The 12,284-nt window shown below is 39.8% G+C and overlaps 1 protein-coding gene across 8 annotated transcripts in view; it reads right to left on the bottom strand.

Moving 5' to 3' along the window:
- Window positions 1-11,704, bottom strand: part of LOC111873105 (putative fatty acyl-CoA reductase CG5065) — a 71,147-nt gene extending 59,443 nt beyond the window's left edge. For 5 of the 8 annotated variants that reach the window (XM_023867524.2, XM_023867525.2, XM_023867530.2 and 2 more), the window contains exon 1: window positions 6,261-6,399. The gene's annotated coding sequence lies outside the window, so the exon portion shown is untranslated. Of the gene's footprint in view, window positions 1-3,248; window positions 3,267-6,260; window positions 6,400-6,565; window positions 6,770-11,660 lie in introns of those variants that run through there. The other 3 variants (XM_023867527.2, XM_033754971.1, XM_023867526.2) reach the window with 3 other exon arrangements.
- Window positions 11,705-12,284: the final 580 nt, after the last annotated feature.

Below are 12,284 nucleotides of genomic sequence, written 5' to 3'. Positions count from 1 at the left end.
ATTGTGTTAACCGACGTTTCGGAGGAACGCATCGCCTCCATCTTCAGGGTAGAAGACAAGAAGAAATCCGCGAGCGAACCAGCTTGAGCAGGTGCAACAGAGTCTTATACCCTGAAGATGGAGGCCATAGTTTCCTCCGAAACGTCAGTTAACACAATTTCTACACGGCGCCACATCCCAGAAGACGGCTTTCTTCAATCAAACAAAATGTTCACATGTGACTGGGCAACGTGAAATGGCTGGATACCACTAACTGCTTATCGCCTGAAATCTTCTTCAGTTCAACTTGCGCCATTTGGACCGCTTGCCATTAATTTCACTTTCAGCGTCTGTTGTATAGAGCAAATCGAAACCTTTGTGGGAACAGCGGCGAACTTGAAACTTGACGCGATTTTCACACAAAGTGAATAAAATAAAAGCATAATAGGGTTGTCATGCTTATCTATCCGTGTATTTTATCTCCAAAAATTATTCACCGGAATTCAGAAAAAAATATGGTATAGAAATCTACAATAAAGGTTGCCAGATGAATTCAACTTTGCTTGATATGGAGGCAGAGTCGTCTTCGAAGTGTCGTTTTAAATAAAAAAAAAAGGACGAATATAAAAGTCAATAGTTATATTAACGTACCATCGTCACGAACTTTCAGATGTCATTTATAACATAGCATTAACACCCTTGCCATTCAGACACTATCCACAGCCAGCCAGACACCTCTCTGCAAACAGCTACTGCTCATTACTGTCACGGTCCGCCATCCATTTCCTGGGAGATGATAGTTAATAAAGCGATTATGAAAGTGGGGCACCATTATATACATCACGGCCGTCAACTAGCGGCATGCGGCCCGTGAGAGTACACTTCCATTCCCCTCAAAGCACACTTTATCTTCCTCTTTAAAAGAAGGGCGGCAAATCCTGTCCAAATGATTTTATGAAATGTGCCTACTCTGTGACTTCCTCGACCGACTCCACACGAAACATTGAACAACATGCGTTGCTGTGACTCCATGCTTCTATGCAATATCGGTGCAATCCAGCTATCTTAAGATGCCGATACAAGATACTTGTATGGTTATGTTTCTATAATGCGGCCCGTGGGTGGTAGCTACGGTACAGTGCTGCCCCTCGGTGGTCTGAACAGCACCGATACAGGCCACGATATTATACAACTGGTAAAACTCTTTGCATAAGATGAGAGAGAAGGTTAAATCTGTCCCTATGATCACGCATCATGTCATGCAGGCGTACAGGGAGTGGACTCAGTGTTCACGTATGCTTGACATCAGTACTAGATGGAGGCCAGTACCCAGCGTTAAGCATCGGTCGCTTATCCATCGCAGCAACTGAACAGAATGTGGGGCTGGACCCGAAAGCCACCCTCGATGCTGTGAAGAACAGAATACCTACCGGGAACTGAACCCCGATTCCTCGGTCGTCTAGCCCATAGCCCAGACGCTATTCCGGCTGCCTTTCTACTATAAGAGTTATAAGAGCCTTGTAAGTATATACTACAAGGCCCCAAAATTCTATTGCTGAGCTATGAGGGCCAGTTTGTTGAGAGAAAGAAGTTAAAACTGCGAATTTTAGCAGCATGGCCGCGCCATGATGTTCCTGTACTTAATTGAGGATCGCGTGATATGCCAATGGAGGAATGGAGGTATAGCCCCATGCATCAGGTTAAGGTAAACGATGAGCTTCAAGCCCCGGCTGCTTTACCCCCAGGGAAATATCCGTCGGTATCTGTTGGGAGGAGACTGGGTGGTGCCAGAACCAGTCTGTTGATCATGTGGTGAAGAGAACAATCCCTGTCCCCACTGGGAATCTACCAGGCACCTAGCCTATAGCAGTTGCTATACAGACCGAGCTACCCAGGGCTCCTAATGTGATCCTACTAGCGAACATTCAAACACCAGCTATAACATAGGTAATTTTTTAATGCTAGTGGGGTGGGACTAAGTCCCTCGTACTGCGGCCACTTCTAGCCTATTGTACCAGCCCCAGATGATGGGTGAGGGTGATTGTGGAGCAACTGGTGGAATGAAGATTGGCAGGGGAAACCGAAGTACTTGGAGAAAACCTGCCCCAGCGCCACTTTGTCCACCACAAATCCCACTTGACCAGACCCGGGATCTAACCCGGTTTGCCGCGGTGGGAAGACAGCGACTAACCACTTGAGCTATGGCGCAGCCTTTATAACACAGGTAAGTACCAAGGTTTGTGTGCCGATATAACAGGAGAGATGCTGCTCAGTATGTAACATCACAGTGAGAAACTTGCGTGATACATCAATAAATCTTATGGAAGTTAATGATTATTTTCCCAGGAGATCTGAAGCTACACTGCCACACTTCTCCTTTCTGAGCTCACAGCCTTGCTTTCTCCCACTACTTGAACCCTCTCTCCTCTCTTGAGGATACCATAACGTAACAGGACTTAAATATGTGACACTTTTCAAAGTTACGTGCATGCATTTGGAAGGCTGATGTAGCACATATCAAAATGCTGGAAGTAAACTGAAACATGCAAAGTTTCATTATCCACAAAACAGATCCCCTATGTTGCCCATTCATATTTTTTTAATCATATATTACTACTAATATAACCAGAGTTGAAACCAAGGAGGTAAAAGACATTTTGCCTATATAGATCAATGTAAACCACCACCACATTTATCTTCAAAACATTTCAGCATCACTCAGTTTAACTTTACAAGATATGAAAAATGCTCTTAGCTAGAGGAAAGAATGTTAAAACAGTTTTAAGAATGAATACTGCATAATTTTGCATCACTTATTAATCCATATGTTCATTAATTTCAATTAAAACTGTCTGTAGCATAGCTATTAAATAAATTGAAACTACTACTTTATAATATAACTCCAATTATTTTAATTCTGTACAATTTCCTTTTCATTTCATCTCAAAATCACGGCCCTGAATGCATATATTAATGTTTCATGCCTGGTCTTCTATCTTCTTCTCCAATTCTATTAACAATTTCGGTCATCATGGCATTAAACAAGATTGGTGAGAGGATATTTCCTTGTCTCCTCACTTTACTTATTTTGAACCATCTGGCAAGCTTATTCAATACTACTCACATTACCAAACAGTACTTCCATAACTATCGAACGCCATGCAGCAAAGTTCCTGAGAAACCTGCAGTAGCTAAACTGGTCAATAAATTCCCCACCTTTTACAGAACACAATGTTCATTACAGTTTTCACATTAATCTGACAACTGACCCTGTCCTGACTCAGATGAATCTAGTCTGCATCCTTAAAACCTCTCAAATCCATTTCAATACTTTCTGCCCGTCTACATCTATTTGTCTCTTCAAGCCAACCTCTGTATCACTTTTAATCTGTGGAGGGCATGGTATGAGTATGGTCTGTTATAGTGGCTCTTTTCCTCACTGAGATGCTTAAGCTTATTCCTCTGGTATGCACCTGTCAAGGAGGGACATCAAAGGAAATACATTTAAAATTTTAAACAGAGATATTGTGATAACTTACAATTTTCATAAAATGAAACATGTCACATCTGAATACCTTGACTGCCTTATACTCATACTCATGGAGCTGAGCCCTTCTTGATAAGCCGCCAATTCAGCAGCTACTCAAGAATTTCGCAATATTTTATGGAGCCCGAAGGTTCATTACCGCGTTCACAAGAGCCCTCCACTGGGCCCTATCCTGAGCCAGATCAGTCCAATCCATGCCATCCCATCCTCTCTCTCTAAGATCCATTTTAATAATGTCCGCCCACCTACGCCTTGGTCTTCCCAGTGGTCTCTTTCCTTTTGGCTTTCCCACCAATATCCTATACGCATTCGTCTCCCACATTTGTGCTATATGACCTGCCCACCTCATCCTCCTTGACTTGATCATTCTAATTATACTTGGAGAAGAGTACAAGTTATGAAGCTCCTCATAATGCAGTTTTCTCCAACCTCCTGTGACTTCATCTCTCTTTGGTCCAAATATTTTCCTCAACACCCTGTTCTCAAACACCCTCAGTCTATGTTCCTCTAATGTCAGAGACCAAGTTTCATACCCATATAGAACCACAGGCAAAATTAGTTTTGTATATTCTAATTGCCTTATACATGGATTGGATAGATCTGGCTCAGGATAGGGTCCAGTGGAGGGCTCTTGTGAACACGGTGATGAACCTTCGGGTTCCACAAAATGCTGGGAAATTCTTGAGTAGCTGCAGAATTGGCGGCTCCTCAAGAAGGGCTCAGCTCCATGAGTAAGTAATTGCCTTATACTGCACAAACTGACTATGGGTCAGTTCATAACACACTGCCATCCACATTCCATACTGAATAGAAGAGACCTATTCAGTAACTTCAAAAAAGTACTAAACTTCATCATTCAAAGTGCACCCAAGTACTGGATCAGAAGAGAAGCTCCAGCCAGAATCAGCCAGACTGCCTGCTAGTCATGCCTTATCTCATGGGATTGGTGACTGGCAGTGGAGATCCAGTCTTTGGACAAAACCTGCAATAATTACACTATGCCCACCACAAATCCCACACTAACTACTATGATTTCGAATCACAGCCTCTGCTACGAGCAGCCAGTGTCTGAGGTATGGCAATTTCTAAAAATATTTCCATCAACTACCCCTATTCTAAGAACTATAATATCAATATACTCAACGTATATGAGAAAAAGTTCCATACATTCTAAGAATGTTTAACTATATCTTGGAAATTAATAGAAATGCTGATTTTGAAGCAGTCAGTTTCTACTGTAAGCACTGATAGCACATGTTTACCTGCAACTACCAAATGACATTTTCGATCTCTGCTCATTTGTGCCATCATGTCAAGAGTGATGCCAGTCATCAGTTCTTGTCAGTTACATTTGTCTATGTTTGGCTTGGTTCGATTTTCTTTCTTTCTGGCCATTTTCAACCAACATCAAATTGCTCTATGTTTGCTTAGTTCAGTTAAGACATTCGTAGGCTGACACACATATAAAATGTTCTTTGTCAAATAATTATCGTCATACAAAGTGAACTATTTAAAAAAAAACCTGAATGCAGTTTCATCATTCATTTCCACTTTTGAACACGCAGTACAAGTTCCACGTTATGTTGTTCAGTAATAATAATAATACTGAAGTTTACATGCTATATGCCTGCTGCAGAGCAAAACCTCACCTATGTTCATGAAAATGTTCTCATCTTCATGGGTGGGGCTTCAAGTAGTGACAGAAGCATAATACAAGTTGTATGGTTTGTGGGGAATAACTAGCAGCATCTAGAATTTTACCAAAATTTTTATGAGTGCTGTGACACAACTATCCATTTTCATAGCATATGCCTAAGTATGCAGAAGAACTCTGTTAAAGACCTATAGATAGAGGTGGGTGACCAACTTCACATTCAAATCACCTTCATCCTGTGAGGGACGAATAATGCCCAGAATAAGGGAAAAGTTGGCCCCATATATGTTTGATCTGGATGTTGTGAAGAAAATTCTCAGTGTACTTGACATGTCTAGAAACTACACGTCCATTTTCTGGCTCATGTACCTAACAATTAGTTTCACACAGAATAGTGAATACAAGAATTCCACGAATGTGCCAGGATAAAAGTTCATGTATTTACAAATGAATGTTTACAAACATTACATACTACAGTTTACATTAAAAACAAACCTGTTAAATCTGTTAAATTTAAAAAAAAAAAAACTTATATTAGAGCATAACTCAGTGAAGTTTTAATACACAATACTGGGAGTTGCGACATCCAAAACACGTTAAGTTTACAGAATATCTAGCCGGTAAATTCTATTTCGAGCAAGATAACACTGTAGAAATCTTGTGATAAGCAAGGCTTAAGACTAAACTTCGGATCTTAAGTATTTCAGCACAAAATCAATCGTTATTTAGATGGGAATTTTGGGTTTATAAAGGCTTCTTCTACTATATCGGCACATACCCCTTACCCCGTGCCTAGGCTGTTTACACCAAAATTTGAAATTTTGCAGGTGCCAGTGTCGTATGTAACAAAATCACTGCTAAAGCCTATTTTACCCAAAATACGTATAACTATTCCATTTATTAGGTAGAATAAATTGTACTTCGTGAACCAGTGGCCTGAGTTTGCTATTCTAGTGTTATTATACACAGAAATTAAATAGATAGAGAGAAGCCATATCAACGAGGCTTCATCAGTCTTCGCCGAAATCTCCAAATACCAAAAAAAATCGGCGAAAGTAATTTATTTTACACAATACTTACAGGATTTCATTCATCCGCCACATTATGGTTACATATAGAATCACACACACGTAATAAAACACAACTTTCGCTCAGCGACTGTACTACACCAAAAATCAATGAAAAGTTCATAAAACCAGAACCCCATCGCCCAACAGTGGCCATGTTTGGCAACTGAAAACAAACACGCATCGAATTGCGCAAAGATCAATTCATCAGGGAACATGTGCATTCACAACAGATTTCGTGATTTATGAGATTACAAAAGTAGGGGCTCGAACTTATATATGCATTCAACAATACAACTTATCATTGCATAAAATTACCTTGATAAGATAAAATTAAACTGTAGAACTGCTTCACGTTTAAATGACTGATTTTTGACATATACTATTAATTATGATGTTAGTATTTGATAAGAAATTTCAAATATACTGCACACATATCACCACATCAACAGAAAATTAATTTAGTTCAGCGTTCATAACACTTCTATTGCCCGTTTCAAAAAACTAATGCCGACTGATGGGTGTAGCAGACGACCTGCTTCTCGGGTTGAAAGTGCTGGCCTCAAGCGGAAGAAAGTTATACTACTGAAGAGGCGGCAACTGGGTCAGGAAGTGACTCATTCATTGAACTGGTAGGTCAATGCCTACGAATCCTACGAATACCGGTTTAATTACAAAACGTCTGCTCACAAAGCAGTTTCCACACATCATAAAATGAGTTCCACCTAATAAAATAATTTTGAAAGGTATGTGAACACCGAACATCAGAATAAATGAAATTATCTTAGTATCAGTGGATGTAAAAGTTGACTGAATTAGGGAGTGTCATTAACACTCTCCTTGCGGTTCGTGCTAACCACGACTTCACACTGGCCTTGCTGAGGCACATTCATTCGTAACGGAGATCAGGATGATGTCTCAACACCTGCATCTAATCATTCGTGGCTTTAAAATAATGTCAATTATATCGTACCAACGAAGTATTCCGGCAAAAGATTCTTTAAATACAAATCTGTATAAAAAGAATATTTACAATCGGAGAGAGACTGGGAGAGAAAACGCACAGAATATTGGTCTTGCAATAATTTATTTGCCATAGTAGACTGAATGGCCAACAGTTTGGTTTCAAACATCTGTGTAGCCACATTTCTAGCAGTAACATAGATGGGATTGTTTAGCTCAGAATAAAAGAAATACCTACTCGATCCAACATTAGCCGGGATAGCGCAGTCGGTATAACGACTGGCTAAGGACTGGACGACGAAGGGGTCGGAGTTCGAGTCCCGGTGGAGGCAAGACTTTTCACTTCTCCGTGTCGTCCAAACCGGCTCTGGGGCCCACCCAGCCTCCTATCCAATAGATACAGGGGGGGGGGGGGTTAAGGCAGCCACGGCCTGAAGCTGACCACTCACCTCCAACTAGTGCCGAGGTAAAGAAAAAGTGGGTCTATAGGTCCACTCCTCTTTTACGTCTTCATGGCACAGTGCTTAAGAAGCTAAGCACAGGGACACCTTTACTCGATCCAACTTTAGCTTTCCTAGAGGGATTTCTTGACGTTTCTTGTTGTCGTTTGTACGTTTCTCTGAGCCAGAACTCGACAAATTATCGTATTTCACGTGCTATAGGAACTTTGAAGTCAAAACAACGCCAATTAATAATTAAATAACCAACAAGAAAAGTTTGTAAGAATTGCCAGATATGTCAGAACTTTTCAGGAGTGTACAGATATTCAGTGCTTGAGGTGGAATGAAAATAGAACCGGGATTGTTTTCCCCCTTTAAGGTATTGTACATTGCATTTACTGCCAAAGAAGTAACGGGATGCTTTAAAGCCATTTAGAAAAGAACCGGGATGCCATCCCGCCCCACCCCAAGCCCTGCAGATATTTGAAAAAAGAATATGAGCACTTTAAATTAATTCTTACGACTTTAAGGAATGTTTCGAATAAGGAAAAATTCTAAGGCTTTACAGAATTTGCACAAATTATCTAAAATTTTGTCGAATGTTGGAATTCGTCAAGGATTTCTGCAATACTTAAAGAATTTCAGACACGTTCAAAATTTCAGGGCTTCCCATACACTTATGGATAACGTTAGGTCATAATCAGAAACTTAAAATTTCTGTTTCATTTTTAAGAGAAAATTTTCAAACATCGAAGGAGTCTTCAAAACTCCTGGCAGTTTTTCAAATATTTTAAAAAAGCAAAGAATTTCAAGAAATCCTTTCAGGACTTTCGACATAATTTCTAATAAAGGCAAAGCAAAGTTGTCCCTGTGCTGAGTTAAAGCACTATGCCATTAAGACATACTGGGGAGTGGAAATGTAGCTCAACCCTTTCTTCCCCTTGGCATTAGATGGAAGTGAGTGGTAAGCTTCATGCCATTGTTCCTTTATCCCAGGGGAAAGAGCCCCTGGCCCATTGAATAGGAGTCTGGATGGGCCCCAGAATCTGTCTGAACGTTGTGGAGAAGGAAAATCCACCGCAATGCCGGGAATCGAAACCGGACCGTCCAGCCCGTTGTCCGTTGCTATACCGACTGAGCTATCACAACTCCTAATTTCTAATACTTCCAGAAATTACCAAATATTTTCATCAATACTCACACATTTCTAAAATTCTCAGATAGTTGCATGATTCTTGAAAAATTTTCACACGTATCTAAAAATAAATTCAGTTATATAGTATGTCTAATTCAATATTTCCCCAAATTAAAATCAAATTCCTAAATTTAGTGGGGATAATTCAAAATCCCAAGCCTTAATTGGAAATCCCAAACGAAATTCCACAAACCAGAAGTCGAAACCCACAATCCGAACACAAAATACCTGACTCAACCTGACCTAATCTCCATTCTAAAATTTCAGAAATTGACATTTTAAAATTTCTTTCGAATACTTTACAAATGTCTACATCCGAAAAATAAACTAATTAATAAATTCTGAAGGAAAATATTTCCAGAATATTAAGAAATCATTTTTTTTTCTGAGTGCTTAAATGTTCCAAAATATATAAAATATAATTTCCATAGTTCAAAAGTTCTGAATTAAGAGAAAATTAGCTGCAAAATTATCCAAAATTCCTAGAAATCCAAAATAAAAAATATGTACATATCAGATTTAAAAAACACCAAGCCTTTACAAAATGTAAAACGTTTTTCTTTTTTTTTCATATTTCCATATATTCACGTACAATTTAAACAATTAAATGTTAAAAAGTAAAGGTATCCCTGTAACAGGCCATGAAGGCCCATAGGGTTGTGAGACATTGAGGGTCCCACATTATCTAGACAATCGGCTCAAAGATTACAAAATTACAAAGATTAAGGTTACAAATCTCAAAATATCAAAACTATTAGCATGTCAGAAATTTCATAATTTAAAAAAATCCCATAATTTTCCGCATCTTAAAATGACAATATCGTTAAAATATTTAGAAGGAATTCAAGAAGTATCAAAACTCGTTTACATAAATTAACAAATTTTTCGAAGTTTTAGAAATTCCTGAATGCACAAAAACATTCAAATAATATCACAAAGATTCTGACATTTTAAACGGTATGTCATGATTTTAAAGAATATTATAAATTAACAATTTTAATGATTTTTAAATTATTTATATTCCATTCACAAATTTGTCAATTTCAAGAAATTCTAAAAGTTTGTGACAGTGATATATTAATTCAATGATTTAATCTTTCGACTTTATCCATTGTCCTTTTTTCCTTCTTATTTAAAAGAACGTTTCTGATACTTGACTCTGCCTCCATCCTCAGGTGAAAAGGCTGCTCATTTGGGCCCAGTCGATAGAGCTAGCCCGTATCTCCGGACACCAGAACCAATGGAAGGCAGGGTATATAAACCAAATGTGACATAAACCACCTATGAGAGTTGAGAAAAACATTTAAAAACTCCACATACATGAGACCTTGCACCTATGACCATGAATAACGTAACGGCCAGAGTCCAAAGAATCGAAGTACGGCCAAAATAGAAGCCAACATTAAAATGTCAAATTCTGTAAAAAAAAATATATAATGCATATAAAATCAGTAACAGGACTATAGAGTTTTAAACCGCTTGTCTTAACTGCCGCAGATTTTTTGTGTTGTGTTTGGTTTGTATACCCTTCCTTCTCGCGGTTCCGGTATAATCGTCCAAATTTGGATATATATACTTTTGGTATATTTCATTACCTTAACTTAAGTTAAATTAATAATCCTCTTTTGGAAATAATTAATTTAGTGCGTCAGTCACCAAATTAGTTCCAGTGAGTTAGCCGGTTTATTTCATTTAGACGAGATTTATGTCAAATTTTGCAATTAGTTTTGAGGCAGAGGGCTCCACTAACAAACTGGAAATGGAGCGCCAGGGTGCAGGGTCGGTATTCCTTTAGAAATTCTAATGACATAACAAGTCGTAACTTTACGTTACTTCTAAATTTGACTACCGGAGCTGGTAGCCGGCAGTTAAGTTCTCCCAAACTAAATATCACCGGATTTCTTTGTAACTGGGGAACACTACATTTTGTTGTTGTTGTAATCCTGCCTGTTAAAACCAGCCAGTTAGAATTTGGAGGAGGAAGTGTGTACTTCAAGTCTGTAAAATTCAAGGACACCTTTCTGCAAGGACGCTTGGCTTAAAAACAAAAACAAACTCCATGGTTTTAGTCCGCAAGCGAACTATACCGACCGAGCGGCCGCCGCTTGTCGGCGAAGTTAGCGCCTCTGTGGTCTAGTGGTCCGAGTTCCTGGCTACAGATCCAGACGTCCGGGTTCGATTCCCGGCGCTACAAGATTTTCTGAGAAGTAGTGTGTCTGGAACGGTGTCCACTCAGCCTTATGAGAATAATTGAGGAACTATTTCAAAGAAATAGCGATTCCGGTCTAGAAAACTGAGATTAACGGCCGTGGGGATTCGTTGCGCTGACCACGCGACATCCTCTATCCTCTAAAGTTGGCATTTTGTAAATTTTGTAAATTGCAATGATAGATTTCGGACGTGTCTGAGTGCCATCCGACCCCAAATTTAAAATCTCCAACTCTGTAACCATTTCGAATTTCGGGTCAAAAATCTCACTAATTAATTTCACATATGTTATTTGGCAATTCCAGCAATTAAAAATAAACTGTATTTCAGAAACGCTGAAAGTGTGTGAATTACATCTCACCAGGGTTGCAGGGAAAGTGAACTACTGTGTTTGTGGAGTTGTGTAAGTGCACTAATAAACATCCAGTACAAATTTCCGTTTGTCTTCTGACTGAGTAAATGGGTGCCTCGTGAGCGTGTACTTCCTGGCCATCTGAGCCTGCTAACACCCTTGGCACAGAGTCAAGTACCTGCCTTACCTGAGCTAACCCACTAAACTTACCTATGAAAGCAGGACCAATCAAAATCATTATGGGGTTTCACTTACCTGGAACTGCCTCCCCATGTGTAGTGGCCTCTGCACCAGAAGAATCCATGTCCATAGATGCTGCCCTTAGTGGGGGTGAAAAAGTTGCGCATGGCGACCTCCTTGGAGGGTGTGACTCGGCAGCAGACGCTGCGGTAGACAATGCTTTCTGAAGTTGGGACGGTCTCGTTGGTGCTGTGCCGCTTGTGCCTTCGGATTTTTATGAAACCGTCCTCCTGGTTGGCAGTGGACTTGGGTGTCTTAGACTGGCCTGCTGCAGTGCTCGCCTTCAGCACGGCCTTTAAGTCCTTTAGAGTGATTGTACATTTCGTAGAAGGCATTAAACAGGATCTGTCCAGTGAGGGCGTTGCAGTAGGTCTGCCTATTTTCCTCCGCCACACTGACAATGGATGACCATTGCTCATTGTCACCCACGAAGATGGAATGTACCCTGCCACGTCCTTGATATTGCAGAGTACTATAAACAGCTGTTTCAGCTGTGTGTCAGCATTGGGAAATTTACCTATTTGTCGTTTATACTCAGACTTTAACCTTTTACGTTTATTGGTCCAGAATGTCTGATATCCCGGCACTGAGATGTCAGCCATCTTTGGCACAACTCTTCTTTGCAGCGTGCACCCACTC

The sequence above is a fragment of the Cryptotermes secundus genome, unplaced genomic scaffold (genome assembly GCF_002891405.2).
Source record: "Cryptotermes secundus unplaced genomic scaffold, Csec_1.0 scaffold120, whole genome shotgun sequence".
Classification (NCBI taxonomy): domain Eukaryota; kingdom Metazoa; phylum Arthropoda; class Insecta; order Blattodea; family Kalotermitidae; genus Cryptotermes; species Cryptotermes secundus.
This window is presented reverse-complemented; position numbering and strand designations above follow the sequence as displayed.